We start from the raw sequence: 26,285 nt of genomic DNA on the forward strand, positions 1-26,285 counted from the left end.
ATGCAATAAATCCCCGGTTACCATAGTTGCAGGAAGCAGGTTATACATGTATGGATAATCAAAAGCAAACCCAATAGAAACGCTCGGGGATTCTTCGACTCTTTTCATTGGCGTTTCCCCAGACCTAAACTGACGACACGACATTGCTTTGCAAAGTTCCAAAAAGGAACTGGCAAACTGGCAAAAGTAAACAAAAAACAAAACTACTTCATGAAAGGTCATAAATTAATCACAAACAAATGAAACCTACCGATATTTTTGTCTTCTTACAAAGTCATGGAGTGCGCGTATCTGTGTTTCGATACACAGACGTTCGGAGAAACACGAACGTCAAGTTCCAGTCAAACCAATTGACCCCTGACACACAAATTTTGACCCGTGCACAAGACGTTGTATCGATAAACGAAGCGCAAATAAGAAATAATAATAACGGCAAAGAAAATAGCAACAAGATATGCAAACACCTAACAAAGCCGAGCAAGCAGAATGATTCGACATGTCTAATGAAAAACAAAGAGGCACTGAGTCGGAAACAAGATCGCGATTCTTTCCTTCGCTGCACGACGCAAATCTTCTGTGACCTTTGACCCAACGTAGCTTCCACATTCGATCACTAAGCTTAATATTTACAACTGAAAGCCGAGAGGGTGGAATACCGAGATGAACCTACAGAACTGTGCATCCTCAAACCTGACATATATTCATCCCAACATTTTATAAACTCAAAAACACAGAAAGTTGCTTTCACACGCCAGCTTTGATTGCCAGTGGTTATCAAAACGGAACTCGTGTGGTTATCAAAACGGAACTCGTGTTTCAAAGCATGGCTCCCTGTGTTGATTGTGCACTTATTTTCTCACTACCAAAATGATGACAAAAACGATGTTTGGTGGTTTGTTGTCAGACCAGCTTTTTTGTCGGTCCTCGGGGGGCATATCGACTTTTGTTTTATATTTATTGACCGCGGCCTTCGGCCTTGGTCGATAAATATGAAACAAAAGACGATATGCTCCCCCTCGGACCGACAAAAAAGCTGGTCTGTCAACAACCAATCAAACATCTTATAATGTTGGTTTAGGGTAACGTGACCGAAAAAGATGGGGTCGGTAGGTCGGAATTTTTTTTCTTTTTCTTTTTCTCTTAAATTTAGTCGATTTTAAAGGAGGTTACTTCCCATAGTAAAGAAAAGGTTGGGTTTATTTCTATAGACATGAAAAACAAGTTTTAGGGGCGGAGGGAAAAAATAAGGTCGGTCAGGTTACCCTGAACCAACCTATAATATTCTTATTTGGCCTAAGGCGTATTGACGTACTCTATCCCCATTCTGTACCTTACTCATCTTACACGCCCCAGTAAGCAATAAGCCGTGTGGGACAGAAATAACGTTACTCTGCTGCATCTCTGTGTCTCGCTCTGTGTATTTTGCACCTCAACAAACACGCGTCAAAACCGTGGGTGGGGGGGGGGGGGGCAATTTATGATCATAACATACTAGGGGCACATGCAGGGACCCCCCCCCCCCCACCCCCACCCCCATTGCAGTTCGGTCTGTACTCATCTTTCGTATCGAACTTGAGAAAGTCAGGTTGAGTATCAGCTGTTCGTGTCAGAAACCATTATCCTGTATCTACGTAAGTATAGCTGTGTTCAGCACCAACAATACTAGTTTGTCAAAATCCAGCGATGATCATTGTGTTAAAGGCGCACATGCACATGATCCGCATCCCGGTTCATATCATGCTTTCCCCAACGGGCACCAGCAAGCTCAAGTACCCAATACACTTCCTGTGTCTACTTAAGTGTGGGTGCTTAGACCACAAACAAACCGTAAGGCACCTGACACTGGGGAATGGCGTAGGGAGGGGGTGGGGTGGTGCTAGTGGGAGCTCGATCTCCTTTGGCAAGAATATAGAACAAACTATCCCACACACCCCCCCCCCCCCCCCTCCTTCACACATACCCATCCTACCCCTCAATCAGAGTCACGCGCTTTTCAAAACTACGTGTGCAGACGCCCTGATCATCACACAAAAGAGCCCTCCCCCCCCCCCCCCCACCCCCACCCCCATCCCCGCCCCCTACCCCCTAAGCCGAGTCCTTTCTTGAATCATCCTACGCGCTCAAAGAACGTCAGGTACCCGTGATATATAACAGAAATACTGTCTTGTGTCTGCCTCATTGTAGATGTTTTACACAAGGACAAACACCTGTCACAGCTCTGGATACGTAGGTAGTGGAGCGATGATTATGGCATAAGGCGCATGGCCACTCACCCAATGAAAATCACATAAAAGGAATTGAGTTAAGAAACCATTTTGCATTACCTCTTCCATTAGAGGTGTTTTGCGCATCAACAAACAGTTGCCAAAGCACCGGCCCCCGTAGCGCAGTTGTTAGCGCATCGGGCTGCGGGCCGGGAGGTCGTGGGTTCGAATCCCATCAGGGTCATGTGGGTTTTTTGGGCTACGGTCGGCTCCTTCCCAGAGTGGAAGTGCTATGGTTCCTATGGGAAGGCTGGGATCACACAGCCGAGTGTCATTCACTTAACGAATGCGACTTTGAGGGTGCTCAGGTTCTGTATACCTGACCAACACCGCAGGTGCGGCAGTTCTCGGGCCTGGTTGACGCCAGGATATATTATGACAGTAAGCGTGGAGTGCTGCCCTGTCACGTAGTCTCAAAAACCAAATTGGAAATCCAAAGCATCATCATAATCATCCTCATCTCATTAATCATCCAAAATATAAATTGTCCTTGCTCTTGTGGCCCTTCATGCCCGGAGCTCTCATGGTGACCATGGTCTCAGTGTTCCTGTTCGATCCTTCCCTGAATAGTAGTTAGAACTGCTCTCAGTCTTCAACGTGTGACGTTCTGGGGGGTCGACTAAGGGACGTGGTGGCGGTCTGCTCTCTGGAGGGGACGCTCACTCAGTCTGGCTCCGCGACTTAAAGTCAATGTCGTTTGTAGGGGGAATAGTAGGTAGTGGGCTGCGTCCGTTAGCTCGGGACAGACCCACTACTGAACACCGTCGAAGTGACTCAGCAGAAGTGCAGTGTCATCTTCCGAGGGGAGCCTACCGCAGCGACCCGACATCCCCCCCTGGAGCGTCTGTAAAATCGACAAGTCTGGCAGCGGAACGAAATTCAGAGGTGGTTGGAGAAGCGAGTGCAGGGACGGGGCGGTGTGAGAGCACGACGGAAAAAAAACAAAAACAAAAACATTTCCCAAAGCCGCGGCATGTAAAACGGCGATGATCAAAGTGTACAAGACGCATAGCCATCCAACATGTCCTTCCGGCCAAAGAAAAAGTCAGTTATGTCAGTTATGAGCCAGTGGCGGAAGAAACCACCGTGCTTTATCTCATTCACGACACGTGTTTTGCACACTAACAAACACTTGCCAAACAGGTAGAAAAAGCAATGATTATGAAGTATCCCCCTCCCCTCTTACTCACACGCACACGCACACACACACACACACACATCATCTAAGCCATTCGTCTCTCATCCCACGTATCCGAAGAAGACAAGGTACCTTCCATTAAGGTAAGAACCCACTTTGCTTCATCTCTTTCACAGTGGGTGTTTTCACACCAACAAACACTCGCCAAAATACGCAGGTACAGGCGATGATGATCACGTATAAGGCGCGTCCAGTTTATTTGAATAGAGTGAGACAGCAGCCTGCTTTCAGTGCCACACTGTTGTAGCAACATGCGATTGTTGTATTTGGATTCCAGCCACATCCCCCGTGCTTTGCTGGGGATTTTGTTTCACATGCCAACGTGATGCATCGCGCGCGTACCCGGCCAGGGTTCTCATGTCGCTTGGTGCATTGATTTTAGAAGATTTCTTATTTTAGTTTGCAGGTAGACGAAACATCACTCTGTCTCAGTCTCTCTCAATCTCTCAATCTCTCTCTCTCTCTCTCTCTCTCTTCTCTCTCTCTCTCTCTCTCTCTCTCCAGCTCCGTCTCTCTCTCTCTCTGTTGGGGGGGGGGGAGGGGGGATGGGGGAGGGGGGGAGGGTTTTGACCCTGTCTTATCGTTGCTTTTTTGCCTGTTTTGCTAGTCGTTTTTAGTAACTTTTACAGATCACGTGTTTATGTTTACAGTCGGGATAAGGCGGTGACCAATCAAGACTTTGTTGTCAAAAAACAATTCAATCCGTTGTAGCCTACCCTATACGTTTCACTTTGTATAACTATAGCAGATGAAACTCGTGCATCGAAGGAATACTTCAAAGCATATTCCATGGCAAACTCAAGCGAGAGCCATGAAATGAATGACCGCAGTGAACTCTACTAACTGACCAGTGTCCACACAGCAGCCCTTGAGCTTGGAGATAGTGTGAATCAAATGACGGACTCGTCAAGAGGGTTGACATGAAATTACGGAGATTTTCATCGCCTGTTCAGTACATGACGTGACTGACCAAAATGACCACTGTAATTTGTTCCTCGCGGGAACAGTTTAAAGAGATCTTCCTTCCCGTATGAAAGATCACGCAAACCACCACGGATATGTGTTGGCGTCCGCGTATAATGGGAACATCGTACGCCTTGGACACTAGCAAAAATCAGCATCGTGGCGGCCATGATTTCCCGTCTGCGCACAGCTAGGGCATAGCAGACCTGGCACACCATGGAAATGATCGGTGTCACTGACACACCCCTGTGTCAGTGCGGGCATGCCGACCAGACCCCATCCCATACACCCCAACACTGTCCCCTGTAAGATTACTTGCAACAATGCGGGCATGCCGACCAGACCCCACCCCATACACCCCAACACTGTCCCCTGAAAGATTACTTGCAACAATGCGGGCATGCCGACCAGACCCCACCCCATACACCCCAACACTGTCCCCTGAAAGATTACTTGCAACAATGCGGGCATGCCGACCAGACCCCACCCCATACACTCCAACACTCTCCCCGGAAAGATTACTTGCAACAATGCGGGCATGCCGACAAGACCCCACCCCATACACTCCAACACTCTCCCCGGAAAGATTACTTGCAACAATGCGGGCATGCCGACCAGACCCCACCCCATACTCGTAATGATGACATGCAACGATGCGTAGCCAGTCGTTTTGGACTCGTAGCCAGTCGTTTTGGACTTGTAACCAGTCGTTCTGGACTCTTAACCAGCCGTTTTGGACTCGTAACCAGTCGTTTTGGACTCGTAACCAGTCGTTTTGGACTCGTAGCCAGTCGTTTTGGACTCGTAACCAGTCGTTTTGGACTCGTAACTATTCGTTTTGGACTCGTAACTATTCGTTTTGGACTCATTAAAAGTCAAACACAGAAGGAGAAGAACGGCTTCCTGCACTGTGGATTTTTTTTTGCTGAACTGATGTCGGCGGCGGTTACCCCAAAAAGCTGCAATTAGCGCGCAAGCGGTGTTTTTTTCTTCTACGGTACATTCTCAATGTCAAGCCTAAAACGCGAATCATCACGTACACTTGCTCGGAGAAGGAACTTGATGACTTTAACTGACCAAACGAAAACGACAGTCTTGATAATACACAGACCACTGTCCACAGTGGACGATAACAGTGCACACGGAATTCTCATCGCCTGTTCAATACTGATACGACGTGACCGCTCGATTCGCTTACTGTCAACATGTCCATCGCTGACCTCTTTAACTGAGCGTGGCGAGGTGCTGACCTTTGGCCATCGCATTCTCCCATCTCTCACGGGCCTCGCTGTCAGGGCCCTCGTCCATCTCTGGTCGTACATTGGTCTGAAATGATTGTCCACTTAGATCCTAGAGACCATTCATTTGTCCCAGACCTGCCACGTTGACCGGTGCTCTGTCGACACTCCTCCCTCCCCCTGTCTCTGTCTGTCTGTCCGTCCGTCCATCCGTCCGTCCGTCTCTCTCTCTCTCTCTTTCTCTCTCTCTCTCTCTCTCTCTCTCTCTCTCTCTCTCTCTCTCTCACACACACACACACACACACACACACACACATCTCTCTCTCTCTCTTTCTCTCTCTCTCTCTGTCTCTCTCTGTCTCTCTGTCTCTCTCTGTCTCTCTCACACACACACACACACACACACACACGAAAAAAACACCAACACAAAACAGCAGCAGCAACAACAACACATTATTTATCTATCTTCAGTGGAACCTGTCTTAAGAGACCACCCAAGGGACTGAGCGAAACTGGTCTCTTTAGACAGGTGGTCTTTATGAACAGGGAGAGAGAGAGAGAGAAAACACCTTTTTGGCAAACACTTCCCAGAAACACCGGAACGTGTGTAAACGTTTGTGTTCTTCTTTTCTTTCTCTTTGTTTTTCTTAGCCTTCAGGCAGGTATGGCTTGGTTTTGATTCCGCCGCAGTTAAAAGATGTTGAACATCCTCTCATCATTATTCATCCGAACATCATTGCTGTTTTTGGGGGGTGGACAGTGCAGTTGTAACCTTTTGTTGAAGGGCATCAGGATTTCCGGTTGCAAACAATAGAACAAGCTTGCTTCATTGCCTCAGTCAAAGAGAACCGCCAGTCACAGGTGGTCGGAGGGAGGTGGTGGTGATGCAATGACTATCAAATCCTCATGAGATAAGTCAGACAATAAAATTGCCATGTCCCATATAGCCTACTTGACCTCATGTTCATCTGCACGAAAAATGAGAGGTGGATACGATTGTTCTGCCCTGTATGTAAGGTGGTCTTTATGGACAGTTGATTTACATAGTAAAAACCGTTGGGGATCCTTTGGGGTGGTCGCCAGTGGCAGGTGGTCTTTATGGACAGGTGGTCTTCAGGCCGGGCAGGTTCGACGGTATTTGTTTCTCTCTCTCTCTCTCTCTCTCTCTCTCTCTCTCTCTCTCTCTCTCTCTCTCTCTCTCTCTCTCTCTCTCTCTCTCTCTCTCTCTCTCTCTCTCTCTCTAGAATAGTCCCTCTCTGGGCGAGGGCTGGTTGAAAAAAAGCTCGTTTATATTGCTTATGCCACAACCCTCGTAAAATAAAATTTGATTTGATTTGATTTGATCTCTCGATCTCTCTCTCTCTCTCTCTCTCTCTCTCTCTCTCTCTCTCTCTCTCTCTCTCTCTATCTCTCTCTTTCTCTCTTTCTCTCTCTTTCTCTCTCTCTCTCAATCTGAGTTAAGGGCGAGATATATGATGCAGCTTCGTCGGCTACGCAGTTGTCTAGTTAAGTTCAGCATCGCATACTAGTGTCCTCCTTTGCATTCTTCATTTCTAAATAAAAGTGTAACAAATAATCAATAAGCCGTTTTCTCTTCTTTTTTCGAGTTTGCACACATGATGTGCTGTAACCCATGCGTTACTAAAATACAGTTTCAAAGTAATTTTGTTTTAAACTATGGTTACCCCTAGGTAAATTACAAAAACTTCCTTGCTTGTTAAAAATCCACTTGTAATCGACAAAGGGGTACAGCGTATCTCGCCTTACAGTCGTCGTCACTGTCTCCGTCGAACGGTCGCTGAGTCGATTCGTCGTGACTGGTTTGGCGAATGAGTCGGTGACGAGAAGTTAATTGTTCTGTCACTTACGGCCATGCTCTCTGCAACACTCAAGGTTAAGGAAGGTCACACGCACAGAGAAACGGGTTCATCGTCCATTGGATATGTGAGTAGCATGCAGGCGATGTCGGTATGGGTATGGGGTGGGTGAACATAAGTATGGGTAAATGGATAAGAGGACGGATGAACGTGCAGATGGATGCGCGGATCGTCTGACACTATTGGGGTTGCAACGGACTGAACAAGATAGGGTTTGTTTGTTTGTTTGTTTGTTTGTTTGTTTGTTTGCTTAACGCCCAGCCGACCACGAAGGGCCATATCAGGGCGGTGCTGCTTTGACATTTAACGTGCGCCACACACAAGACAGAAGTCGCAGCACAGGCTTCATGTCTCACCCAGTCACATTATTCTGACACCGGACCAACCAGTCCTAGCACTAACCCCATAATGCCAGACGCCAGGCGGAGAAGCCACTAGATTGCCACTAGATTAAAGTCTTAGGTATGACCCGGGGGTTCGAACCCACGACCTCCCGCTCACGGGGCGGACGCCTTAGGGTAACAAGATGGTTCAGTGCCGAGGTTTGGGCACGTTAGGAGTAATACAAAAAAAGGAAAGGTATATTATTGGAACGTTATATTTATATCAAAACAAAACGCAACAATCACTGATCTTCGACCCAGCGGTCTTTTAAGCGCACAGACAGACAAACACTTTTAATACAGAAAATAAACTTATCTGACAAAATAATTTTCCAATAGGTTTTCTTAATTTGTTTTTTGATTCTGAATTTTGGAACGTTGGCAGTCTATTTGATTTTGGATTTCAGGTAAAGAGTAGTTGGTGGATTTCAGAATTTAAATTTAGATAACAAGAACATGTGGCTAGGTAGCAATTAAAGATAACTTTTTTAAAGGCTGTAATTATAATTTATGGAAAGGAAGCGAGTGATTAGAATAAATGTAGGGCGTTTTCAAAAGAGCCAAAACACGCAACTGTGATTTATCTGATCAATTGAAAGATTAAACACTCAGGCAATAGACACGTGGTGGGGTGTGAGCTCTCCTGCTGCCTAATTATACAGAAATGCAGGGTGGCGCGGTTGTCCCCCTTGTCACAACAGCCGTTCCGCAGAGTTGTCTTACTGAAGCAATGAGCTATTTATAGCTGAACATGTTTAATGTTTGTGAGATATGGGTCTTGGATAGCTACTTGTGATAAGGGCTGACTGCTGTAATCTCAGTAAGAACCTTTGAGTGTACATAACACATATTTCTAGGGCTATTGAATTAGCCCAAACTCACTCGTGTTTGACTGGTGGCCTGGTGGTAAGGCGTCCGCCCCGCGAGCGGGAGGTCGTGGGTTCGAACCCCGGCCGGGGTCATACCTAAGACTTCAAAAATTGGCAATCTAGTGGCTGCTCCGCCTGGCGTCTGGCATTATGGGGTTAGTGCTAGGACTGGTTGGTCCGGTGTCAGAATAATGTGACTGGGTGAGACATGAAGCCTGTGCTGCGACTTCTGTCTTGTGTGTGGCGCACGTTAAATGTCAAAGCAGCACCGCCCTGATATCACCCTCCGTGGTGGAATGGGCGTTAAACAAACAAACAAAATCACTCGTGTTTGACTGGCTTTGCCTCGTAACGTATCAAGTGTTTCCTATACTTTTAGTTACATTTTCGAGCGATCGTTATGTGGTGTTCTTGAAAATGACTTTTTTTACGAGACACTTGTTCTAGTTTTCACGTCCTCTTTATAGTTTGTTCATTCCGGATTCACCCTTAAGGGGTCCTGATTTGGCCTATAATTTATTTATATGGTCTGCTGGACCCAAAAAGCAACAACTAACTAACTAACTAACTAACTAACTAACTAACTAACTATACACCCTTACGGCCTTCCTGGTTATCGACAATCTCGTTTTGACGACTTTCTTTCTTCAAACATGTTTTATTCAGGCAATTTTACATTTTGTCATGCAATGCACAGAAGTTACATAATGGCAAAGTGGATATGACGGATAAAAACACATTCAATACAATTGACAGGTAATTATAATGGATACTGTTCGACAAGGGTGAAGTATGAAGCCCACTTCAGCATACATTTTCTATCATTCATTTCTGTAAAGTGAATATATTTATCAATCCAGTTCCTTTAAAAAATTGTTCAATGTTGGCTTTACTTTATTAATTCAACATTTGTATACAAAAAAAATTGTCTTGCAATAAAATACAATCAAAACCTTTATCAGTTTTTGTTGTGCCGTCTTGTCCAAATAATATAAGTGTGGAGTTTAACTCAAACCTGTTGCAGTTCAAACATTCATCTTTCATATACTGTTTCAAGTTGTTCCAAAAGGTCTGAGCAAATTCACACTACCATAAATAATGAATGATGGTGTCTCTTTGTTTTTTGACGACTTTCGGTTCGACAAAATGAGATGGAGGGTTTAGGAGCAGTTGGACATTGTGGATGTTGAATCATTATCATCTTTGGTGACGTGTAGAAAATATAGATCAGATGGAATCAACAATGCCACATGTTGGGTCGATGACTGTCTCTGTCTCTGTCTCTGTCTGTCTCTTTCTGTCTGTCTCTCTCTGTCTCTCTCTCTCTGTGTCTCTCTCTCTCTGTCTGTCTCTGTCTCTTTCTCTGTCTCTCTCTGTCTCTGTCTGTCTGTCTGTGTGTCTGTCTGTCTCTCTCTCTCTCTCTCTCTCTACCGCCCTCTCTTTCTCTCTCTCAATCTCTCTGTCTCTATCTATGTCTGTCTGTCTCAATCTCCCTGTCTAAGTCTGCCAGTCTCTCTGTCTCTCTCTTTGTCTCAATCACTGTCATATTTAATTTCCACCATGTTTGCGAATGGGTCGTTGGCCTACACAACAAGGAACTTAGTCGATAAATATCGACAGGGGGCCGACAAATGGTTTAAATGGGAAATGTGTGTATATGGGTGTGGGTTTGAAACAAACAAACAAACCAACCCATGTGAACCCCGGGCCGCAGGCCTTCGATGTAGTGATTGAAAAAAAAAAGGATGTTCTCAAATGGTTCAATTCTCATTTGGTCTGATTCTCAAATGGTACCGGTATACTCCCCCCCCCCCCCTGGCCGCAGGCCTAGGAGTAAAATTTTTATAGACACTGACCTTCTTCCCAGGGGTCATTGACCCAGTTTTAGCTATGAGAGGTGGTTCGCCCAGAGGCTGTAGAGTATACTGGGGCGGTCTCTTTGATGTCTTGAGAGGAAACTTGGCCAGGGTAGTACATGCACCAGAACTGGTGGACACCAAGGACAAACATGAAATCGAAGCAGTTTGCTTTCAGAGAGAACGGTCGTCAGCAACTCAAACTTCTCTGTTTTCTTTTTCTTTTTTAATCTGACTTTCTGTGTGGCCCCCTGACTCCGCCCCCTCCCTCTGTAAGGACCCTCCTCCACAAGGACCGATTTTTGTCAACATTTTAAAGGTCGCTAGAGAGGGGTTCCACTGTATGACCTAACCGCTACTGGCAGACGGCCTCAATCTTCACGCGCAAAGACGAGATTAATAGGTGCTCGGTTTTGGTATTTTGAATTACATTACATTAAACCTTTGTTGGGTTTCATGGTCATGGCAACAGCCATAATAATATTACATGATGTATAATATCATATTTCAGCATATGTGAATTACATGTCATCATACTAAACTGTCATACATTTTTATTCCTACATTATTCTGATTGATCACAACCAAACCTACTATCATTGGACACATCCAAATGCAAGCGCCTGTTCTTGACAATTTCTCTCTGATCTAAATATAAAATCAGTGCAATTTCCTGGGTCGGGCTTTGCCACAGACACTCACGGTTTGGCCTGTAGGTAAAATGTACAATGTATTTTCTGATTTGTGCACAAAAGCTTTTTTTCTTTTTTCTTTTTTTTAACATAACAATGTTTAATGTCACTGTATGTTTAAAAGACCATGGTCATATTTGTAAAAAAAATTTTAAATTAGAAAATAAATAACATTTTGGTTCATGATTTTTCCTACACCTGTGCTAAAAATAAGAAATAAAAATGTCGGGTATATAAGTCACTCAAATACAGCTAGGTATGAATGGCTCGGTTTGAGTTTGTTGCAGTTGACCCTGCACAATGCGACATATCATGTTTTTGTTGAACAATTTTGACGTCACCCCTCCCATAGGGTGACGTATTTCACAACTTCCTGTGTTACACAAACTCTGTGATGACCAATTTTGACGTCACCCCTCCCATAGGGTGACGGATTTCACAACTTTCTACAGATGAACAATTTTGACGTCACCCCTCCCATAGGGTGACGGATGTCACAACTTCCTGTGTACACAAACTGATGACGTATTTCACAACAAAATGGCGCTGCCCATGGTCAACCTCGAAACTATCCGTATAGAATGGGGGCGTCCTCGCCCCCATAATAAAATCAGTGTCAGTGTCAGTGTCAGTCTCTCTCTCTCTCTCTCTCTCTCTCTCTCTCTCTCTCTCTCTCTCTCTCACACACACTCTCTCTCTCTCTCTCTGACTGAATGCTGCGTGCCGGGACCGAGCAGTCGCACAAAATTTGCTCCGCAAAACTTGCTAATTTTTAGCGGAAGAAAGTTCCTAAGTGGATACTTTTTTATACTGACTTGCGTGGGAGCACTAAAGGAACATGAAGGTGCCAGATCTGAGTGCCAGAATGGCTTGTGGCGGATTTTATTGGACTTTTCTTTCCTACATGAGTCAAAGAAGCAAAAAGAGTAAAGAAAAGGCAGCCCAAAAACACTCGCTGCACGTGCACTGGCCAGTGAGTAGCGTTCGGACCACGATGCTGACGACATTGTTTATTGTTGTGGCAGTGTGTGACAGTACAGACTACAACTCACTCACTGTTTCCCCGTGCGTTGACAGTTTGCGGCGGTCGTGGCTCGAACTTGCAGTTATACTGAGCATGAAAAGAAACGCAACACAGTCGAGCAAAGAACATGAGAGATATAAGCTTTGCATCAGCCCACAACAAGCAAGCATGCTTACACTTCCGCTGCTCACAATGAGTGCGTTTGTGTTCATTGCTGGATACTTGCTCTCCTGCGGCGATGTGGAGGCCAACCCTGGGCCAGCGAGGTCAGGGGAAGAGAGAAATACTTACCTCAGATACCTGGCCAACCACAACAACTACCCAGCTGTGTCGGGAGGGGCGGACCCATACCCGTGGGTGGTGCCAGCATCAGTACCAGCATCTACGCCCTCATACTATGGTGGTGTACAGCAACATAATCTCCACCAGCACAGTGCAGTGGAAGGGGGTCCGCTGGACCTAGCAACAATGCAGAGACTCTTTGACACACAGGAGAGAAAGTTTCAATCTCTGAACAGTGAACTGATGACCAAAATGGACAGCTCGTTCAGTGACGTCAGAAAGCAGATTCAGTCCATACAGTCAAAAGCAGACGACTTAGAACAAAACTACTTTTCTATGCTGCAGGAAACACGGGATACGCACGCTGCAGTTACAACCCTTGAAGAGAGACTTAGCCAAACCGCTGCAGAACTAGACGACAAGATAGACAAGCTAGAAGCCTTTTCTAGACGTGACAATCTGAAGTTTTTCAACATAGCACAGTCCGAAGACGAAGACTACTATACGTGCGTCACCAAGGTGCTGGACGTTTTAAGAGATACTGTTCCAGAAAAACATTGGGACAGGACAGACATCGTGCGTGCCCATCGCCTTGGAAACAAAAAGCACGACAGCAACCCAGCAAGGCCACAACCAATGATTGCAAGATTTGCAAGATGGTCCGACAAATTAGAAGTGCTCACAACAGGCAGAGAAGCGCTTAGAAGGAAGAACATCACTGTAGCAGCTGACCTCACTACCAGACAACAGAACATCATCCAGGAGCATCGTGACAGAGGGCTGAAAGCTTACTACAGGGGCAACAAACTCGTTGTAGATGGCCCACTACAACAGCGGCATTACAACCGGAGTTCATCCTTTGGGAGAGGGAGACGAACTCTACACGAGCAGCAGCACAGCTCACGAAACGACTACAACAGAGACAGCGAGGGCGATCAGCAGTGGAGACAAACTACAGGTCAGCGCTCACATAGCAGATCCCGCAGGGACTCTTACAACCGCCACAACACAGCTGAGGACTACAATCACAAGAACACTAACCAAGCATGGTATGACAGGAGATCCTACCAAGAGTCGGATGAACACACGAATCGCTATGATACAGATGCAGTGCCGACACAGTACTCAACACAGCAGCGCTATCAAAGCGGAATGTTTGGGAACTCCCACAGCCACCAGTACAATGCAGACCCTTACAACACCAACGACTGGAACCATGATTGGTATGACAGGAGCTCTTACCAAGATTGGGACGCCTACTTGCATCGCCAAGAGCCCGAGGCATGGAGGATCCCACAAAGCGCCCCCAACTCAAAGACTTACTCCGCAGCATCACGCGAGAATACACGGTACCCAGAGACAGGAAAGGCCGACCTACGAACTACAGCACCTCGAGACTACCAGATGGAAGACGAGACCACAGCTAGAAAGACATACAGCAGCCCAGACGAAGACAGTCAGACAGGGAACGCGCCAGCTACCAGTAAAGGTACCGACAACACACACCAGGCAGCGGCCCAACAGCAGGAGACCAAGGTCAACCCAGACGACGCTTCAACGCACAGCCTAGAGATGCCGGCTGGTGTGGGGCCAACTGAGGAGGTCAACGGGGATACAGTGGAAGCAGGAGATCCGTCCAGATCAGCAGCCCTGGTGGAGACTAGTGGAGACGAGTCTGACGACGTACAGGAGGGAAACCTGCGAGCTTTAGAGCTCTCCATACAAGGCGCCACGGACACCACTGCACAAGCAACAGAGGTGTCACCCGCGACACAACACAATGCAGAGGAGAACGACGTCATCGCCGAAGTGCCTGACAAGCGCCCCCTCACTCGAGCACGAGCTCAGACTGTGAGGGAGGGAATGGACAAGCGCCAGATGACTCTTGCTGACTGTGGGGTCCACAGCACGACGCCAGTACCCGCGGTTACCAATAGGGTCACAGACGAAGGCGAAGGCGCTAGATAGGATGTCGGCCGGGCCCCTGTTAATCAACTCCATTCGACTAAAACCGTAAGTTTCTTGACGTATAATCTTGAAGGTCTAAAACGTCTCTATGATCCAGATATAGGTTCATATCTATCAACATTTGATTTTGTGCTACTCGTGGAAACTTTTTCAATAACTTTTCCGACTTTGATATTCCCGACTCATGAAGTATTTGTATCCCCAGGCATAAAACTGTCAGATAGTGTAACTGCACGCCTTTCCGGAGGAACTGCTCTGCTTGTCAGAAAATAACTGTCCCGCTTTGTGACTAGAATAGAAACAGAATACGGCAACATGATAATTCTAAAGTTGTCGAAGAGTCTCTTGGCCACAGACCAGGACGTGATCTTATTGGGTGTGTACGTGCCCCCAATCAATTCTGTGTATTACAGAGAAACGGACATTTCGAATGGCATAGCTGTGATTGAACATTGCATGATGGATATTATACAAGACTGTGGTGACCTCCCTTTTATATTAATTGGTGATTTAAATGCCAGAACAAGTTCGAGAAATGCGGTGCACAAAACACTTCTCGATGAGAATCTCGACATTTTTTCGATACACGAGGATTACGTAGAAAAAGACTGTGTGAAACGGAACTCAAAAGACAAAGAACTGAACGAATATGGTAAATGTTTACTCAGTGTCTGCGAACAGTTCGATCTGAAAATTTTGAACGGTGGCCAGGGTGACGAGCGTGGGAATTTCACATATATATCCACCTCGGGTTGTAGTGTGATTGACTATATTATTGTCTCCAGACTCCTCCTTGATTTGCACATCAGAGTGCACATAGCGGAAAAAATTGAGTCAAAACATATGCCTGTCGAGTGCTACATTCAAATACAAAGTGAAATACATGAGTTGGATAGAAAACAACCAGGGACGTATAGAATTGACAAACTCGTTTGGTGCCCAGATAAAAGGGAAGAATTTATGGCATGTGTAATTTCTGAAGAGGTAAAACACTGTTTTATTGAAGCAGAAAGCAAAGTAGACATGGATGTAAATGCCTCGATTAGAAAGTTTACAGAAGGACTGCTTATAGCTGGCGAATGCATGAAAAAAAGTATAACAATAGGAAAAGAACGTAAACAGGCATGGTTTGATTTTGAATGCAAAGAGAAGAGGCAAGCTGTAAGACATGACTTACGAAATGTCCACAACGGTAATTTAGACAAACTTGTGTACACACAAAACAGAAATGAGTACAACGAACTTAACAGATGCAAAAAAGTTGCCCACAGACAAGCAACAATTGAACTGTTGCAAAAAAGTGGCAAAGATCCTAAAACATTCTGGAGAACCATAAGGTCTTTATCAAGGAAAACAACTAATGCTAACACAATAGAAACTGAACAATGGTATGAACACTTTTACAATGTATTCAACACATTCACAGAAACGGACGCAAACAATACTACTGTTGAGGAAGCACAAGAGGTAGTAGATGAAAATGAACTAGAGACTACCCAGATGCTGGAATATGACATAACAGAAACAGAGGTTTACGAAGCCATACGAGCATTAAAAAATGGTAAAGCTGCAGGACCAGATGGTGTTATTAGTGAGCTTTTCAAAAATTCAGCTTTTCATGTTGTACCATTCCTAGCCCGGTTCTTCAACAAACTGTTTACATCAGGTTCATATCCTGAAGACTGGTCTGAATCCATCATTCACCCTCTTCATAAAAAAGGGGATATTAACAATCCAGACAATTATAGAGGCATATCATTACTTAATATTTGCAGCAAACTATACAGCTTTATCATAAACAAAAGACTAACAAGTTGGGTAGAATCCAACAACCTATTAAATGAAAGTCAAGCTGGCTTTCGTAAAAAGTACAGTACGACCGATCATATTTTTACTCTATTTGCTATGCTACAAAGACAGTTACTGTCACACAAAAAACTATACGTTGCTTTTATTGACTTCAAGAAGGCCTTCGACTCAGTAGACCGTACAAAGCTGTGGAAGGTGTTGCAAAGCAAAGGAATAAAAGGTAAAATGTACCAAGCCATACTTAGTATGTACAACGTTGTTAGAGCAAAAGTTAGGGCAGGAGCAGAGGTCACTGACCTTTTCATGTGTCCGAGAGGCCTGAAGCAGGGAGAAATAAATAGTCCAATTTTGTTCTCACTTTTCATTAACGAATTGGCGGACGAAATCAAGCGAAAAGGACGACACGGTATACAACTTATCCCAGATTTTATTGAGATATTGATTCTCATGTTCGCAGATGACGTTATTTTGATTTCCGACACTGTGTGTGGGTTACAGAACCAGATAAACGTGCTATACCAAACTGCTTGTAATCTTGGCTTGACTGTTAATTTAGAAAAATCTAACATAGTTATCTTCAGAAATGGTGGTCACATTGCAGCGATTGAAAAATGGATGTATGGCAATATCGAAATGGAAACTGTGAACATGTATAAATACTTAGGAATTTACTTTTCTACAAGGTTGACATTTTCTCACACGCTGAACGATTTAGCGCTGCGTGCAAGAAAGGGTGTGATTGGTATTTTTAAGGTACTGTGGACTCTAGGAGAAAGATCACCAAACATATTCTATAAACTATTCGACTCCCAGATCCAGCCCATGCTCAATTATGCGGCAGAAGTCTGGGGCCTTGATGCAGACCATTCACCTATCGAAAAGGTGCATCTGTTTGCCCTTAAGAGGTTTCTGAACACAAGCATGAAAACACCAAACACACTTGTGTATGGAGAAACTGGCAGACACCCGTTATTTGTCAACACGTTTGTTAAGTCCATACGATTTTGGTTGCGCATCCTGAAAATGCCTAGTCATCGATTGCCACAAAAAGCTTATAAAATGCTGCTTTATTTACACGAACAAAATAAAAGAACATGGGCGTCATCAGTTTGCTATGTGCTGTACAAATACGGCTTTGACCAAGTTTGGATTCAACAAGGCGTTGGAAATGAAAATGCGTTCATAACGGAATTCAAGAACAGACTAGTCACATTATACAAGCAAGAGTGGATAGAAACAGTACAAAGTAAAGAACGATTCCTTTTCTATAGCACTTTCAAGTCAGCCTTATCTATGTCTTCATACTTAAATGACCTGAAGCACGTCAAAGCAAGAAACTGCCTGATTAGGTTAAGACTTGGTGTCTCGCCACTCAAAGTGCATCGATTACGACACACTCGGTCGTCAACTGCTGAAGATTACTTGTGTCCATTCTGCGCAAACGAGACCGAAGATGAAATTCACTTTGTTTTGAAATGTCCAAAATATGCTGGTATTCGCGAGTACTACATACCTGCAAAATATTACAACCGCCCATCAAGCTTTAAACTGGCGCTACTTCTAGCGACACCAAACAGATCAATATTACTTAGACTTGCAACCTTCATCATGAACGCGTTTAAAATACGCAGTGAGTGGGGACAGTGAATATGAGATATTGCACGATCTTGTTTTATGTGTATGCTATGTTTGCTGCTTTCTGTCGATTGCTTAAAAAACAGTAATAAAGTTTTGTCTTTTTTGAAAACGTTAATGCGGCTATGTATCAGAGATGCAACGATTATGCATATAACTGCTTGCAGATTTGCGTGTGAAAGGGCATGTGAAGGGATAGATGGAGTGATGAATAGATGGATGACGGATGAATGGTTGGACAGTCAGACGGTTGATTAGATGGATGGAGGTCAGAGGGACACGAGATGGATAGAAGGATGGATGGATGGCTGGCTGGCTGGCTGGATGGATGGATGGATGGATGGATGGACGGAAAGAGGACAGAGAGACATGAGTGAAGTGCGACAGAGACTGGATTTTGTGCTGATGCTTACTGTCCTTTTCCAAACGTTTTGCTGTTGTAAATGCCTGTTTCCACAGTCGTCATGTCGACTGTCATTACGATGATGATGATTTATTTTATTATGATTAATATTACAATGATTATTTTTCATGATGCATGAATGATGAAAATGTGTACACCCCGAATTGAAATGGGCCCAAGGCCCAATCAATAAACCATCCAGACTCCAGACTCCAGACTCTCTCTCTCTCTCTCTCTCTCTCTCTCTCTCTCTCTCTCTCTCTCTCTCTCTCTCTCTCTCTCTCTCTCTCTCTCTCTCTCTCTCTCTTTCTCTCTTTAAGGCCTAGCTTTAGATGTTTATCCTTGTAAAATAAAGTTCACACCCAGTCTCAGCCTTAGTCTCTCTCTATTGCTTTTTCTCTGCCAATTGGGTTTTTGCAAATGCATTGGTACATCTAGTGTCAACCTGTGAAGTCAGTTCTATAAAAGAAAATTCCCACACTGCTCAGGAAGCGATCAGGATGCTGATTTTTGGTCGAGGTTTGGTCTTATTCCATGAAAACTCCTGAGCAGATCTGCGATTGTGCCCACATTGTTTTCACAGGAACGACTGTGCCTTTAAGCTAAGGGCAACTACCTTGCACGGTAGTGTAATGACTGACCGATAAAAGATTTAAGACGAGCAGTCAAGTATTTCAAAAGACATCAGAAACGTACTTGGATCTTTGTTCAAAGCATCAACGAAAGGTGAGACCATGTAGAATTCGGGAACATTTTCAAGATACAGACAGAAAGCTTTTCGAACCTTTTGTTAAGCAAGTCGATGTCTTGTGTTACCAAAGAGTTTCCTCTTTAATCATGGCATTAAAATCTCAGTCACTGTATACGCTGTTTGGATCTATTCTGAGATGCTCTTCTGTTCGTTCCCTTCTTGGGCGTAATGCCATTGATTGGAAGTACGGCACAATCTGAACCACACAGGATCCGACCAAGAGTGCTTGCTCTGTGCTGAAAACAAAAAAGAAGAAGAAGAAAACAGAACGCGGGTGATTGAACGCAACTTGAGCGGACGTGAGTGCTTGTTCTCGGTTTCTAACAAAAATGTGGAACGTGGATTACTACTCTTCGCAAAGGCATCAAAAGGGGCGTCGATTTCCGAGCAGAAAAACAAAGCAAACCCTAGAACGTGGGTGGCTGAAAGATACCGCATCTGACGGGAGAGCTTTTTCCTGAGCCGGGCACACAAAAACACAACTGGAACAGGGATGGCTGCTGTTCGCGAAGGTACAAAAAGGGTACAATGTTTTCCAATCATCGCTTATCCCGTGCTTGCAATGTTCACACTCTCCAGTCTCTCTTTCCCCCAGGGGATTAAGCGCACAGCGAATGATACGAGCAGCAGACACACCAAAGGGACTTCCCGATGTTGAAAGGGGAAGGGAAGACACAACGATACCAACCAAACAGAGTGCGACGTCTCCTGATGTTAAAAGGGGAGGACACCGCGATACCAACCAACCCGAGTGCGACGTCCCTCTTGCGTCAATGCTTTATTCCGTCGGGTCTTTGGCCGCCGCCGAAACAGAGATATTCTGGACGGCAAATCACTCAGCAGTTACGGATCCCTCTCTCGTTGTGTCAATTAAGCCTGGCCAAAGTAAATCTCACAGGGTTCTATCTCTGCTGTCAGCCCTTGTGGTAATGGCGCAGCATCCAATTTCGGGGCTTCCAGGGAGGGGTTGCAAGCAATCGGGGGGAATATTGGAGATGTTTGAAAGGTTTCAGGTCTTTCCCCAATCGCATTAATGCAAAAAAGAGCCCCTGGGATTTAAAGATTATTTTGTCAAGAAGTTCACGTGCCTGTCACACGAGTTAATTGCAACAACAAAAAACCGTTAAAGGAATGTTGTGTTCGACCTCCACCATTTTTAAAAGAAATAGTTATTTTATTTTATGTTTCTTATATCATTGATGTTGAAGAACTTGTAGCTGCTAGTTGCAGAAAGGCGGAATTCGATAACATTTATGATGGTTGCTTTTTTTGTACTTTTTTGCCTTCTCTCTCCTTTTACGTACGCTGTCGAAGAACGTGTAGCTGTTAATTACATAAAGGCACAAATCGATCACATTTTTGATGGTTGACATTTTCGCCAATAAGTAGAACAAATGCAGTGTGAGGTTGCCATAAAGCAAATATAAAGTGTCCGAGCGTTCGTGTTATATTCACATCCTGGGGCTTCGGGTTATTCTACTTTTGTTACTCAATTAATACCCTCATTCCACACAACCGTTCTAGGTTCCGTTCCCAGCCGACCTGAGGACGACTGCCACAACAATGAGACGCTGCGCAAACGGCCGTTTTTGGCATCTTTGAGCAGCGTCTGACCGTACTGGCAGCCGTCCTCTTGTCCCGCACCGATCCCTGAACTAGAGTCTTGAAACTGCACTGCTTATGTAGCCTCTGGCCCCTTCACATCAACATGCATAATATGATCATTAGAGAGAAGCTCTTGAATAAAATAAATGAAAGAAAAAAATGTAGAAAACGAATAAATTAGAAAAGAAATTTAAATGAAAGAAAGGCAGACGATTTCTTGTGGGGATCACTAAAGCCAGTTTTACTGAAGACAAAAATAAATCCATTACAATTATGCTATGGTAGAAGTCTCCCACTAAATGAAAATTAAGGGACGCGACTATAATCGTTGCAATTAACCATCTTTCATCGTCGTTGTCGTCCCCCTCCCCCACCCCACCCCCCTACCCTCTATCTGTCTATCTCTCTGTCTCTATCTCTCCCTCTTCCTCTCTCTCTGTCTCTCTCTCTCTCTGTCTCTCTCTCTGTCTCTCTCTCTCTCTCTCTCTCTCTCTCTCTCTCTCTCTCTCTCTCTCTTGTCAGCAGGTCTTGGAATGTCAGGAGAAGCCAGCTTGGGGAAATAATGATTGTAATGCAGTTAGAGGATTCCTGTTTTGATTGCCAAAAGCAAAAACCGGGGGCTTAAATTGCGATCCTTCTCTGACCTTTACATCACGAAACACCACTTTCACAAAAATGCCAGGGAAGGTTCATTTCTTCGAAAGATTGTTCATGTGAACAAGATTAATTGAAATGTCTAGCCCAAACGACTCCTCTGCATTCTTTTTTCCAGTGCACTAGTGCAAAACGCTGTCCGTTGCGTAATAACATTACAGACTATAGAAACCAATCACCATTGCCAAATGCTATGATGTTGTCCGTTTAAAAAAAACAACGCCAGATATCGCTGAATCAGCAAAAAGATAGCTCTGCAGTGGCGGACATGGGGTGAAAGATTTCAGGGCGTAAAAACGATTTTTATCCTGTCGGCAGTCAGCTGTATCTCCAAATCAATGGTTATTGGATTTGTGCAGCCATGCTGCGAAGCACAGTAAGATTCCATGCTTTGAATAAACGTTTTGCATTTCTCCCTTTTGTTCACGTGCCTGCTACTGTCAGTTTCAGCGCAGTTTAGCATGTCTGTGTCTGTACATGAAGCGTGACTGTTTTTGCCATGCAAAGGGATGTGCATCCATGCGTGTGTGTGTGTAATCAGCGTTAAAAGCTTTGCTATTTTATTCCAATCTGATCTTCAGAAATAGCTTATTGATTATGACTTGATGACGATATTCAATTCTTCAATAACGTTTGCCGGAGCATGATCTCAACATTCTTCCATGGGAAACGGTAAAAAAAATGTTCCCAGAATGACGCTTGTCTCGGTGACTTTGACATCAAGAACATTGGAAAAAGTAGGACCCTGCCAGATTAGTTTGACATGACCTCATTCTTCTTCTTCTTCTTGCGTTCGCCGTCACACCATCAGTTTAGTCTGCGATACGAATGACGTCGTGGCTTCCAGGTCTTGTCTGCTCCCATAGAGTTTGGTGCGGAGAGGGACTGATGCTGGCCACACTTTGTCTCTGATTGGTTTGAGTTGGGGGCATGTCATTAAGACATGTTCTGGAGTCTGGTCTTCCAGACCACAGGGACAGGTTGGTGATGGGGTCAGCTTCAGCTTCCTGAACATGTGGGCGTTGAGGCGACAGTGACCAGTTCATAGTCGCATGATCACTACTGTAGTCAGGGCCGGACCCAGGGGGGGGGGGGGGGTTCCAGGGGTTCCGGAACCCCACCCCTGGAAAAAGCATGTACCTTGCTTTGAGTGTTTTTTTTTTTTTTTTTTTTTTTAAATAAATTTTCTGTGTGTCTCTAACAAATTTTATTCAATGTGAAATCCGATGAGAAAAAGGTACCCCCCCCCCCCCCCCCCCCACCAACTCACACTGACAGGCCTTAACCCTCAAAACAAGGCCCAGAATGCACCAGATTGCACAGATTTTAACCGTTTTTCAAAAATTTTCCGGGGGAGCATGCCCCTGGAAGCAGGCGCGCGCTTGTGGCTTCGCCACTTCGCTGATTTGCCCCCCCCAAAAAAAAGGAGGAACCCCCCCCTTACAACTCATTTGGTCCGGCCCTGCTACTTGCTGCCATCGTTCTAGGAGATGATATGCGTCTCTCGTGGATTGTGGTCGCATTGCTGCCTTCACGAGGGTTTTCTTTTCAGCGAAGCTGACCGGGTTGTCTGGTTGTTCCTCCCTGGCTCCGAGTTTGGCGAGCTCATCAGCTGTTTCATTGCCTGGAATCTGCTACTGGTGTATATGCCTTGCCGTGGGGTAGCAGCTTGCGTGCCCTGATGATCCAAAGAGCTATGCCGGCCGAGGTGAATGGGGCCAGACTAAGTATACACCCTGGCCCTCCAGGTTGGGGGTTGTGCGAAGAGCTAACAACTCATCCATGGAAAATCCGGGTGGGGTCCCGGCAAATCCTCCCCCCTGTGCTCTCAGGGTAGGACGTACGGGCCATGAGCTAAGGGTGAGGTAACCCCGACAGAAAACCCCGAATGCTGAAGACGGAGGACCCGGGCCGCACGGCGCATTCTAACAAACCACGGGTACACGCGCTTACGCAAATGATGACACAATCAACCAGCACAGATGGAAATGGCGCTCGCCCATTGAGGACCCCCCAGGGTGGAGCAGCGTCGGGTCCATGCCTCAAAGGGACCCAGCCCCAACTACTGGAGGTCCCTCCCGTCCGTCTTGTCACGCCAGGGGATATGGCAGTCGACAGGAGTTGCAGAAAACGACAACATTTATCACCAGTGCTGGACTGATCGTGTAACCTCTGCGAACGCCAAGAAGAAGAAGAAGATTGCCTGGAATTCCGCAGTGTGCTGGAACCCATTGCAGGACTACTCGTCGAGTCTTGGCAAGCTCCTGGAGTTTCTTCATCAGACGAGGAAGTTTGTTTCCTGCAAGGGCTTCCAAGGCAGACAGTGCAACAGAGAGGAAAACAACTTGGGGGCATTCGCTTTCCGAGTCATGAATTATGGAGGCTGCTTGCATGATGGCCTGAACTTCTGCTGCATAGTTTGAGCAGTACTTTCCTGTTGGTATCCCTGCTGTAGAAGTGTGCCCCTCAGGAGATCTGACAAGTACACCTGCTCCTCCATTGGCCACGGCGTTTGTTGTTGAACCGTCTGTATATGCGTGAAACATGACCTCATTTACATGATATACACCCGTGTGAGTTTATGGTTGAGTTATGTTATGGGTGATCTCTCTTACACGTATATATATGTAGGATAAGTACACGTACATTCTTTCACAACGTCTTTTCGAAACACATCTCGACAACCAAAAGGATTCGATGACCGTTACTGCTGCCTCGCGAAAGATAACGGTTTTGTCGGGGTGTGGAAAAAAAAGACATGGCCGGAGTGCTATGAAAATCGTTAGTTTTTCTTCAAAACCCATGACAAACATATGGCATCTCCAGCCAGCTGTGTAAACTTCCGGTTGCGAACAACAGAAAACAATACATTCTACGTAATTACGACCAGTTGGGTTTAAGAAAGGGTCCCAACTTTTTTTCTCCTTATTCTAGTCAAGCCTCTCCGTCCATGAAATCAAGCAAAACTGTGCTAAGTTCGTCCGCTGAAAATATCCTTCTATAGTATGACTTTTGGGTGACGTTATTAATCGATCGAGACCAAACCCTCCTTCTGGATGGCTTAAATGGGGCATCTTACTGAAAGTGTGAACCGGATATACCAGAAAAGCTCAGCGCACATCGAGAAATGGCATAATTATGCAGGGCGAGTGGGTGGCAAATAAGTGTGTGTGTGAGAGAGAGAGAGAGAGAGAGAGAGAGAGAGAGAGAGAGAGAGAGAGAGAGAGAGAGAGAGCATGCGCTTCAAAAAGAGTCCTAAGCGGATTATGACTTTAATCAGTTATTCAGCAGAAAAACAGAAATGCTGCATAATAAACGTTTTTTCTGCAGCATTTCTGAATAATGTCATCATCCGCCGAAGATCGGTTTTTTCGCAGCATTTTTTACTTGCTTATTATAACATTGGAGTCGTGAGATCCCCCTCTGTTGTGAGATGGACTCGTCGCCATTGTGAAGTTCAATTGGAGTGAATGACCACACGCCTTCTGATTGGACCACTGTGGGGGGAGACGGATACAAACGCTACTTTACGAGAACGTTGGTTTTTCTGCAGAAAAACTGTCACAGATTATTCCGAAGTAAAAGTTAATCGCAATAATGCCGCAGAAAAACATGCAAACATTATGCTGCGGAAAAACTGTTTTGCTGCAGAAAAAAACGATACTTCGGCGGATGATGACATAATTCAGAAAAGCTGCAGAAAACCCGTTTTTTTCTGCAGCATTTCTGTTTTTCTGCAGAATAACTGAATAAAGTCATAATCCGCTAAGGATAGAAAAGAGCAAACCATCAATGAGTGACACAAGTAGGGCAAATGTCACAGGGTCAAAGGGTTTTAGGTTTAGAGGACGAAATACTCCGCGTTCGCACGTGATCGTTATCCAATCAAAATTTGCATATACATGACCAAAGAGCGAAAGAAGCGAGAATAGGTGAAAGGATAAATAGGTCTCTTAGCCGAACAGTGCAGTGGGTGTTCGAGTGGGATGGTGAAGGCCGAAATGGAAATGATGTTCTCTGTCTCTTACGTCCTCATCGTGAATGCATGAATGTGTTTGGCAAGGATCATTTTGCCTGGAACCCCTGACTAGAGTGAGAGAGAAAACTAAAAAGGGGTTAATGTTCCCGGTAGGGTTTCGTTCAAGTGACACTCTTGCTTGGAAGTCCGTTACATCGGTCACTTGGGGTCATTTCAAAAGGAAAACATGTACATTTCTCGTCTGAATCAGTAATGTCGTAGTTCCTTTCAAGAAAGAGTCCTAAACGAGTCAACATTTCTTGTAAGACCTTAAGATTTATATTTTGTGGTGGCATAATTTAGTGGTGGCGGTGGTAGTTTGATTTAAGTAGTATTCAGCTGAATAATGTATCACAGTCTCGAAACTTCTAGTTGACCTGACTTGCTTCTGTGGCAACTTTCACCTCTTCAGGGCTGAATATCACCTACATGGCAAACGATAAAGGGAAAACAAAAGTGCAAAAGTATACAAGTATACTCTATCTATAGTTCGGCTATTAAAACCGTTTTCTGTTGCACCATCTTTCGCAGGCCCTGTTCAAAGTGTCAGATAATTAGAACAACAGGACGAAATGTTTGGGACTGAGCGGAGGGGGGGGGGGGGGGCAGTTATTACGCTCTTTCTCTCTCTCTCTCTCTCTCACTCTCTCTCTCTCTCTCTCTCTCTCTCTCTCTCTCTCTCTCTCTCTCTCTCTCTCTCTCTCTCTCTCGCCCCCCCCCTTCTTCCACTCAAAGCAAAAGCAGTAGAAGTATGCTAGTCTTCGTATTCTGCGTTCGTGGGCTGAAACTCCCACGT

This window comes from Littorina saxatilis, linkage group LG12 (genome assembly GCF_037325665.1).
Source record: "Littorina saxatilis isolate snail1 linkage group LG12, US_GU_Lsax_2.0, whole genome shotgun sequence".
NCBI lineage: Eukaryota > Metazoa > Mollusca > Gastropoda > Littorinimorpha > Littorinidae > Littorina > Littorina saxatilis.